Source organism: Salmo salar, chromosome ssa26, assembly GCF_905237065.1.
Source record: "Salmo salar chromosome ssa26, Ssal_v3.1, whole genome shotgun sequence".
NCBI lineage: Eukaryota > Metazoa > Chordata > Actinopteri > Salmoniformes > Salmonidae > Salmo > Salmo salar.
Window position 1 is genome coordinate 15,177,005 of NC_059467.1, and position 11,012 is coordinate 15,188,016.

Consider the following 11,012-nt stretch of genomic DNA (forward strand, 5'->3'; position numbering starts at 1 on the left):
ACAAAATAATGAACGTGAGGTAATAAACATAATAGCATGGTAGTATATATATATATATATATATATATATATATATATATATATATATATATATATATATATATATATATATATACACTGCTCAAAAAAATAAAGGGAACACTAAAATAACACATCCTAGATCTGAATGAATGAAATAATCTTATTAAATACTTTTTTCTTTACATAGTTGAATGTGCTGACAACAAAATCACACAAAAATAATCAATGGAAATCCAATTTATCAACCCAGATGGTTAGATCAAGTTTGATCAATTTATGCAGAAATCCAGGTAATTAACAAAGGGTTCACACTTTTTCTTGCACCGTATATCAATTAGCTTTGCGCCAGGTGCCTCTTAGTAGGCTATAGTTTGAACTTTCTAATGTAAAATTATATTTTTTATACCATGAATATATCAATTGACATCAATTTGTTATGGTGAAACAACTATTAAATCATATGCTGCTATAAATAGTCATGCTACGTTATTTTTCGTCATCAGACACTAAGCTTTAACATGACACATGATAGTGTAGGATGCAGTGCGAATTAAACACAGCAAAAAAACAAACGCCCTCACTGTCAACTGCGTTTTATTTATCAGCAAACTTAACAAGGGTAAATATTTGTATGAACATAAGATTCAACAACTGAGACAAACTGAACAAGTTCCACAGACATCTGACTAAGACATTGAATAATGTGTCCCTGAACAAAAGGGGATCAAAAGTAACAGTCAGTAGCTGGTGTGGCCACGTGCTGCATTAAGTACAGCAGTGCATCTCCTCATCATGGACTGTACCAGATTTACCCGTTCTTGCTGTGAGATGTTACCCCACTTTTCCACCAAGGCACCTGCAAGTTCCTGGACATTTCTGGGGGGAATGGCCCTAGCCCTCAACCTCCGATCCAACAGGTCCCAGACGTGCTCAATGGGATTGAGATCCTGGCTCTCTTTCAGAACAATGACATTCCTGTCTTGCAGGGAATTATGCTCGTTCTGTGCAGTATGGCTGGTGGCATTGTCATGCTGGAGGGTCAAGTCAGGATGAGCCTGCAGGAAAGGTTACCACATGAGGGAGGAGTATGTGGGTTTGTGCCCATAGGCGACGTTGTTGCCGGTGATGTCTGGTAAAGACCTGCCGTACAACAAGCCTACAAGCCCTCAGTCCAGCCTCTCTCAACCTGTTGCGGACAGTCTGAGCACTGATGGAGGGATTGTGCGTTCCTGGTGTAACTCGGGCAGTTGTTCTTGCCATCATGTACCTGTCCCGCAGGTGTGATGTTCGCATGTAACACCTGCACAGGATGGGTACATGTGGTTTGCCACTGTGAGGACGATCAGCTGTCCGTCCTGTCTCCCCTGTAGCGCTGTCTTAGGCGTCTCACACAACGGACATTGCATTTTATTGCCCTGGCCACATCTGCAGTCCTCATGCCTCCTTGCAGCATGCCTAAGGCACTTTAACGCAGATGAGCAGGGACCCTGGGCATCTTTCATTTGGTGTTTTTCAGAGTCAGTAGAAAGGCCTCTTTAGTGTCCTAAGTTTTCATAACTGTGACCTTAATTGCCTGCCGTCTGTAAGCGTCTTAATGACCGTTCCACAGGTGCATGTTCATTAATTGTTTATGGTTCATTGAACAAGCATGGGAAACAAGTGATGAAACCTTTTACAATGAAGATCTGTGAAGTTATTTGGATTTTTACGAATTATCTTTGAAAGACAGGGTCCTGAAAGGGATGTTTCTTTTTTTTGCTGAGTTTATATGGGTTGGGCAACAGTACCTTCCACTCAATATCAGATTAGAAAGATGTTGTACTTACAATGATGCAAGGGGTAGCAATGACTTACAACATGCTGCACCAACACTTTATTACATCAATAATACATTCATACTATGTAATCGATTGAAACACACACAGCTGTTAGTGCTTAATTCATTATCAAACGGTAGAGGTAGTGTTTCCTCTGTTTCACACTGAGGTAAAGCCACTCAAACCTCTTCTGGAGATGCTCCGTCTGCCCTGTCTGAAGTGTGACTGTCAAACAGGGCAAATTACAAACATGAATCCACTGACATCAATGCAATTATGAAGTTGAGTCAGAGAAACATTCCCTTTTCTACCTGTTGGAATCTGGCTTGAAATATACTAATTCCTATCATCATATTAGAAAGTATTGATTACTTTACAGGTATAAGAAATGTATATTTTAGGGGTTAATGAAGGGTGAATAGGAACTTTGGGTATAGAAAGTTGCTGAGTAAGACAGGGGGAAGTGCAGGAAGTTCATATTCTGTTCAAACATTTTATTGCTGAATATTAATATTTCTAAGGAAGGAGGCAAAGGGTAGCAGTTTGGTTTCAGTTCCTGATAAGGCAGGCCAGTTTCTGTGGAACTAGGACAATGAGGGATGTGGAAATCAACTTGAGATAAGGTCAGCAGTTAAAGAGAGAAGACGCTGGGGGGGGCAGCATCTGACTACAGTCCTATTCCACACACACACTTCCATGCCCATGAGGGTCCTAGACTTAGGCAGGCCTTGACAACACCAGTGAGAGGAACTTATTGTGTTTCTGCATAACAACAGAGTGTTTATCTTAGACATGCAAGGTGGCAATTCCACCCAGTCACATGCAGAACGGAGAGGGTGCATTTTTAGAAGATCCTCTAACTCTGGGCATGCCTGCACAACTTTCTGCAAGTATAGCCAGTATTTGCATGCAACATCGCAGCAGAAAAAGCCCACCATGCCAGTAGAAGACCGCTCCTTCTGCAAGTACATTGCTTAGGCATATATTTCGCCTCTGTACATATTGAGGGCCTTAAGGAGCATGCCGTGTGGCAAACTGCTATCTCTAGGCCCTCATCTACTTTGGCAGATGATTTTCCCGAAGTCTCTTTGGCTGCTGTCCACTCTGACGTGCCACACACTCCTTTGCCTGGCGTCTACAACATGAAAATCACAGTGGTGCAGAGATTAACTTAAAATAAACAAGTTCTAAACTAGGTGACATTAAGCTATGCTTTAGAAACTGGGATTGGTCTTTGTATGGACATGTTTGACGAAGGATGACACATCGTCTTTCACCAGAAAGACAACATCATAGAAGCCCTTCTCAACATTAAATAGAGAGTCAGACTGCAAGATTACATCACAAAATTATACATAAAACCAAACCGCCAGGGTGTGGCAAGTAGCCTAGAGAGGTGGGTTGCTGGTTCAAGTCCCAGACATCTGATTGTGTTGCTCCAACCTCTGTGTGTGTGTGTGTGTGTGTGTGTGTGTGTGTGTGTGTGTGTGTGTGTGTGTCTCGGAGGGATATAGATAAAGCAAAAAGACAAATCACTGTCCCACAATATAACATCACAAACATATACTTCATAACAAAAAGAAGACCAGCATGCACTTTAAGAAGGTGTAATTATACCCTGAACAAAACATCAACACAGAAGGTAGTACAAACCCTGAGGCTTTCCGGAAGTAGTATTGCTTGCGATTCCTACCCACTGATATAGCATGCATCTCCCGTGAGCAGTGCGGAGACTTTACTTTAACATTTAATCTGACTTATTTATCTAATCAACTAACTATGTTTAGTTGTTACCTGATTTGAAATTATGTAACAATTAACCCATTAGGATTTGGGGCACCACGAGAGCAGTTCTTTAAAGAGTTACCATCTCCCAAATTAAACTCAAGGTCTTTACCTATTTCATCTATAAACAACTTATTAATCATAACCTCATATCATCATTCTGAACAGTTGTAACCTCCGGCATATGTGAAAACCTGAGCCTTATGATTCAGTACTACACAAATTGGTTGAATTATTTATTTACTAGCTAACTAAATGTTAACATAAACATATACACTTAATACATTAGAAACCGGTCCCTAGCAGACTGACAATATGGCTGCTTGTTACAAAAGTACATGGAGGGAAAGCGAGGGAGGGACAGACACTTAATTTTGTTACATTTACAGACTACTTTCACTTTGCACACGAACCACTGCCTGCTTGGAGTAAGAGATCATTAATTTATTTATGTGAAAATCCTTGGTTTCTCTCTTTACATGGCCTTTTTGGAAAGGGTGTTGGGCCTTTTTGCGGCACGCTTGTAAGGCTCTGATTGTCCTAGAGGGGTCCCCACCCGTCTTCTAATGTTGTTCTCCTCTGCAGTCGTCCGGTATCCAGTGACTTGTCGTGTAGTCCTGAACAGAACAACAGAGTTTATTCTATTTCCATTCGCTTTGGAAGATGCTTCTTTGAAGATAGTTCCCAGGGGGTTGATGAAAGTAGTAGATTATGATGGTTTGAACAGACTAATAGAATGGTCCCACTTAAATAAATGTTTCTAGGTACTTTACTTAGGCCAGCTAATCAGCCGTACCAGTGATTTGTCCTGGAGCTGACTTTATCGCCTCTACCTCGTGTTGAGATTTCAGACTCTTAAAATCATGTCCCTCTCTTAACAAAATGTTTTCATATTTCATGCACAACGTAGAGGATGGGATCTTCGTACATGTAGTGTGTATACAGTATTTCCTTTATAATTGTTTTTAATGACATCACAAAATAACAACCAGACCAACATCCGTGTTCTTTTAGGTCGCCTCTGACCATTCCTCTCATTCTATATTATAAATAATGTTCCAGTATTCGCTTTAAAACGTGTTAGAGTTTCGGTGGGAAAATCTGTGAAACAAAGGCACACTCCTCCGGTGAATTTGGAGCGCGAGAGAGCTGAATGTTCTGTCCTTGATTTACAGCAGGGCGTGAGCTGTCAACCGCCACCAGCTCCCTTCTCACTCCTCTGCGGGTGAAAGGGGGTCTGGCTGAAGTTATTTATTGCAAAGCTGATCTGACCTATTTGGATCCTCACAGGACAGTCATGACAGCAGGCAGGACAATAGAGGAGATCGCTTACACAAAGCTTGTCTATTTCCAACCGCCCATACATCCATTCAGGGAATGCCTTCTGGAATGTGTCGACACATCTTTCCACTCTAATAACATGCAAAACGTAGAGGTATAAGTAAAGGGCAATATTAACGACTCATTCAAATTATAATTTGATTAGTATATACACACTTACTCTACCAAAGTGCTTTGTTCTTCCGTCAAGCAGTCCCACAAAGGCTTGACGGGCGCATCCTGGGGCCAGCACCTTCATGTCTTCAAAGGACTTGAAGAGGTCCACTGTGAAGATGGTCCGGTGTGTCATGGTGGCTGGCCAGTAGCCACTCTTTTCAAGTTCGTCCACCCCCACTGTCCAATATCTCAGACACCCAGAGCAGTTCAGAGCAGAAAGGGACAGGTTGTAGTTCCCTGAGTCAGGAGTAATTATTAGGAAGTAATTAATTATGTTCTTTAATAACATGTGAATAGAATTAAAGTCCTTAAAAACCACATACTTACCATTTTATTCCAATCAAGATGACCTGTTTGCCACTCATCACTGTCAGGGCACTGGGGGCACAACCACACAGCTGTGGCAAAAGACAAACTAGAAACCAAAATGTGACACCAAAAAATCACAAGTAAATTGTTCTATATATTTGGACTGATGCATTAAATTGTGCAGCATGACAAAAAAGTTGGTATTGCAGGAGGTGCTATCAGATTTAATTTGAAACAGCAAAACTATAAACGCACACCTTGCTCCTGGAAGGTAAGGGACCACTCATCATCTTGATGAATTACGGTGGTTGGGGACAAGGGGCAATCAAACCCTTCAAACAGAGACTCTCTGTTGTACAAAACCTTGGTGCTGTGGGTGGCTGTCACGTGGCAGAGAGAAGATGCCTGGGCAGTCATCTCTTGCACAACCGCATCCTCACTATTGCAATACTGACACTGGCCCAAAACAGTACCTTCAGCAGAAAGCATGCTGTCCACCATTGCCTCTCTCTTTCCCCGCCACTTGTATGCACACAAGGCCTGCCCCTCTGCCCAAGTCACCTTTGGAGTTACATGACAATCTGACCCTGTGAAACTCCCTATCAGCTCCTGTAGGTCCTGCATCAGGGAGAACTCATGAAAATAATAGCTTGGCTGTATTACATTTTAAGGTTGGCACGGTATTTGTTTGGTGTTCTAGCATACTGTACCTGTATCATGGGGGGATAGGTGCAGGAGCATGGGTATTGCAGGAGGATTTTGAATCTATTTTCAATACATGCAACCTAAGAGTTCATGCCTGCAAGACAAAGGCTTAGGTTACAGTCAATCAGTTGTATACCACCATTTTGTATTCAATCCCACATTGAAATGAAAGCCAATGAGCCAGCTAAAATTGGTAAGTATATTGCAACTGCATTTAGTACTAGTTAGAAATGGCCTAAATGGTAGTCATGCTGCCTGACAAGTTGAACGACTCTAGCCTTGATGAGGCCCTTACTCTATTGGGGTTGTTGTGTGGAGTGGGGGTTGTTGTGTGTAGTGATTGCCTTAGGGTCAAGCGACCTGGCTTCAAGCCTACCTCAGGTCAAATGAGCAGAAGTAGGATAGTGTATGAGGGTCAAAAGCAAATCCTATGAAGGCGTGAGGGAATTGTGATAGAGAAGCACCGGTTGTGTTTTCTGAACCAAGGGAGTAGTGTAACGATTCTAGCCTTGATAAGTCTATTAAGAAATCCCCCAAGGGAGATCTCACTCTTGGCATCTCCGTTGGGGTTCCTTTAGGGCAGGGTTTCCAAAACCTCTCCTCGGCCCCTCCAGACATTTCACATTTGAGTTTTAACCCTTAACTGGCACACATGGTTCAATTATTTACATTTACATTTACATTTAAGTCATTTAGCAGACGCTCTTATCCAGAGCGACTTACAAATTGGTGCATTCACCTTATAATATCCAGTGGAACAACCACTTTACAATAGTGCATCTAAATCTTTTAAGGGGGGGGGTTAGAAGGATTACTTTATCCTATCCCAGGTATTCCTTGAAGAGGTGGGGTTTCAGGTGTCTCCGGAAGGTGGTGATTGACTCCGCTGTCCTGGCGTCGTGAGGGAGCTTGTTCCACCATTGGGGTGCCAGAGCAGCGAACAGTTTTGACTGGGCTGAGAGGGAACTGTGCTTCCTCAGAGGTAGGGAGGCGAGCAGGCCAGAGGTGGATGAACGGAGTGCCCTTGTTTGGGTGTAGGCCTGATCAGAGCCTGAAGGTACGGAGGTGCCGTTCCCCTCACAGCTCCGTAGGCAAGCACCATGGTCTTGTAGCGGATGCGAGCTTCGACTGGAAGCCAGTGGAGAGAGCGGAGGAGCGGGGTGACGTGAGAGAACTTGGGAAGGTTGAACACCAGACGGGCTGCGGCGTTCTGGATGAGTTGTAGGGGTTTAATGGCACAGGCAGGGAGCCCAGCCAACAGCGAGTTGCAATAATCCAGATGGGAGATGACAAGTGCCTGGATTAGGACCTGCGCCGCTTCCTGTGTGAGGCAGGGTCGTACTCTGCGAATGTTGTAGAGCATGAACCTACAGGATCGGGTCACCGCCTTGATGTTGGTGGAGAACGACAGGGTGTTGTCCAGGGTCACGCCAAGGCTCTTAGCACTCTGGGAGGAGGACACAAGGGAGTTGTCAACCGTGATGGCGAGATCATGGAACGGGCAGTCCTTCCCCGGGAGGAAGAGCAGCTCCGTCTTGCCGAGGTTCAGCTTGAGGTGGTGATCCGTCATCCACATTGATATGTCTGCCAGACATGCAGAGATGCGATTCGCCACCTGGTTGTCAGACGGGGGAAAGGAGAAGATTAATTGTGTGTCATCTGCATAGCAATGATATGAGAGACCATGTGAGGATATGACAGAGCCAAGTGACTTGGTGTATAGCGAGAATAGGAGTGGGCCAAGAACAGAGCCCTGGGGGACACCAGTGGTGAGAGCACGTGGTGCGGAGACAGATTCTCGCCACGCCACCTGGTAGGAGCGACCTGTCAGGTAGGACGCAATCCAAGCGTGGGCGGCGCCGGAGATGCCCAGCTCGGAGAGGGTGGAGAGGAGGATCTGATGGTTCACGGTATCAAAGGCAGCAGATAGGTCTAGAAGGATGAGAGCAGAGGAGAGAGAGTTAGCTTTAGCAGTGCGGAGAGCCTCCGTGACACAGAGAAGAGCAGTCTCAGTTGAATGCCCAGTCTTGAAACCTGACTGATTAGGATCAAGAAGGTCATTCTGAGAGAGATCGCAAGAGAGCTGGCCAAGGACGGCGCGTTCAAGAGTTTTGGAGAGAAAGGAAGGAAGGGATACTGGTCTGTAGTTGTTGACATCGGAGGGATCGAGTGTAGGTTTTTTCAGAAGGGGTACAACTCTCGCTCTCTTGAAGACGGAAGGGACGTAGCCAGCGGTCAAGGATGAGTTGATGAGCGAGGTGAGGTAGGGGAGAAGGTCTCCGGAAATGGTCTGGAGAAGAGAGGAGGGGATAGGGTCAAGTGGGCAGGTTGTTGGGCGGCCGGCCGTCACAAGACGCGAGATTTCATCTGGAGAGAGAGGGGAGAAAGAGGTCAAAGCACAGGGTAGGGCAGTGTGAGCAGGACCAGCAGTGTCGTTTGACTTAGCAAACGAGGATCGGATGTCGTCAACCTTCTTTTCAAAATGGTTGACGAAGTCATCCGCAGAGAGGGAGGAGGGGGGGAGGGGGGAGGGGGAGGAGAATTCAGGAGGGAGGAGAAGGTAGCAAAGAGCTTCCTAGGGTTAGAGGCAGATGCTTGGAGTTTAGAGTGGTAGAAAGTGGCTTTAGCAGCAGAGACAGAAGAGGAAAATGTAGAGAGGAGGGAGTGAAAGGATGCCAGGTCCGCAGGGAGGCGAGTTTTCCTCCACTTCCGTTCGGCTGCCCGGAGCCCTGTTTTGTGAGCTCTCAGTGAGTCGTCGAGCCACGGAGCAGGAGGGGAGGACCGAGCCGGCCTGGAGGATAGGGGACAGAGGAAATCAAAGGATGCAGAGAGGGAGGAGAGGAGGGTTGAGGAGGCAGAATCAGGAGATAGGTTGGAGAAGGTTTGAGCAGAGGGAAGAGATGATAGGATGGAAGAGGAGAGAGTAGCGGGAGAGAGAGAGCGAAGGTTGGGACGGCGCAATACCATCCGAGTAGGGGCAGAGTGAGAAGTGTTGGATGAGAGCGAGAGGGAAAAGGATACAAGGTAGTGGTCGGAGACTTGGAGGGGAGTTGCAATGAGATTAGTGGAAGAACAGCATCTAGTAAAGATGAGGTCAAGCGTATTGCCTGCCTTGTGAGTAGGGGGGGAAGGTGAGAGGGTGAGGTCGAAAGAGGAGAGGAGTGGAAAGAAGGAGGCAGAGAGGAATGAGTCGAAGGTAGACGTGGGGAGGTTAAAGTCACCCAGAACTGTGAGAGGTGAGCCATCCTCAGGAAAGGAACTTATCAAGGCGTCAAGCTCATTGATGAACTCTCCAAGGGAACCTGGAGGGCGATAAATGATAAGGATGTTAAGCTTGAAAGGGCTGGTAACTGTGACAGCATGGAATTCAAATGAGGAGATAGACAGATGGGTCAGGGGAGAAAGAGAGAATGTCCACTTGGGAGAGATGAGGATTCCAGTGCCACCACCCCGCTGGCTCGATGCTCTAGGGGTATGCGAGAACACGTAGTCAGACGAGGAGAGAGCAGTAGGAGTAGCAGTGTTATCTGTGGTAATCCATGTTTCCGTCAGCGCCAGGAAGTCTAGGGACTGGAGGGTAGCATAGGCTGAGATGAACTCAGCCTTGTTGGCCGCAGACCGGCAGTTCCAGAGGCTGCCGGAGACCTGGAACTCCACGTGGGTCGTGCGTGCTGGGACCACCAGGTTAGAGTGGCAGCGGCCACGCGGTGTGGAGCGTTTGTATGGCCTGTGCAGAGGAGAGAGAACAGGGATAGACAGACACATAGTAGACAAGCTACAGAAGAGGCTACGCTAATGCAAAGGAGATTGGAATGACAAGTGGACTACACGTCTCGAATGTTCAGGAAGTTGAATTATTCAACTAATCATCAAGCCTTTCACTAACTAAACCAGGTGTGGCAATTTAGGGTTAAAACTAAAATGTGAAACTTCTGAGGAGGGCCAGTGGAGATGGTTGGGAAACCCTGTTTTACGGTCAGATGCTCCAGGGTCAAGCTCTATTTAAGGCGGTACTCACCTTCGCCATTAGCTGCAATATGGTCACCTGTTCCGGTAAGGTCCATGTCCTCCACTGTGACTTTTGATGACAACAATATACAATTAACATGAATCAGCCAGGACTGGCATATGTTATCGATTTAGAAAAAATTGTTACACTTTACATGCGTAAACAAACACACAACTAAATAGGTATGTAATACCCTTGGTAGAACCAAGTATTGAGTTTATTTGTTATAATTAATTGGTAATGTACAAGTGAATAGGTTGGTTTACTTTCAAGTTTAAGTTTTGACCAATAAGGTCGCTGTGGCCAATGGGAGAGTTGACCTGGTTAACGGAAGGCCTGGGGAAAAAAGAGAGGGATAGAGACATTGAGAAAAGGATGTACATTTATATTATGACCGTTGGTGAAGAAAAATTATAAAAGAAGACGATAAAAAAAGAACAAAACCCATACCTAATGAGTTTTGAAGGGAAATACAGAGTTTATTTTATAAGAGTTATTATCATTTTGTTAAAGATTTAGTAAAAACTGAAGCTACCGTCTCACCGTGGAGGTATTTGACAGCCTTGAGGTTAGCCTAGCATCGTGCAACACCGAGAGAATTGCTTGGGGAAGATTTACGAGTTCATGTTTCCATGGGATATCGGTTACTGCTAAGGAGTACTGTCTGCATTGATAGCTGTGCTTGCTGTGGCTCTTGTGAGGAAACCTGCACGGAACTGCTATACTTCGCTGAGGGAATATCTACGAGTAGTGAGTAACCACAACGGTGGGGTGCTTCGGGACTTTGTGTGTCGTAATTATTTATTTTTTTGAGCTCCAATGTGCGCCAACGTGGTTAAGCAAGCTTGAAATAATTTGGACATGGGTTG

General features: G+C 45.2%; 1 long non-coding RNA gene across 1 annotated transcript; it reads right to left on the minus strand.

The window, feature by feature from the left end:
• Positions 1-1,760: 1,760 nt before the first annotated feature.
• LOC106587273 (uncharacterized) lies at positions 1,761-11,012 on the minus strand. The gene is made up of 5 exons (XR_001324398.2): positions 10,410-11,012; positions 10,153-10,212; positions 5,448-6,228; positions 5,125-5,357; positions 1,761-5,035 (listed from the first exon to the last, which is right to left on the minus strand). It is a non-coding gene; the product is annotated as an uncharacterized lncRNA (long non-coding RNA).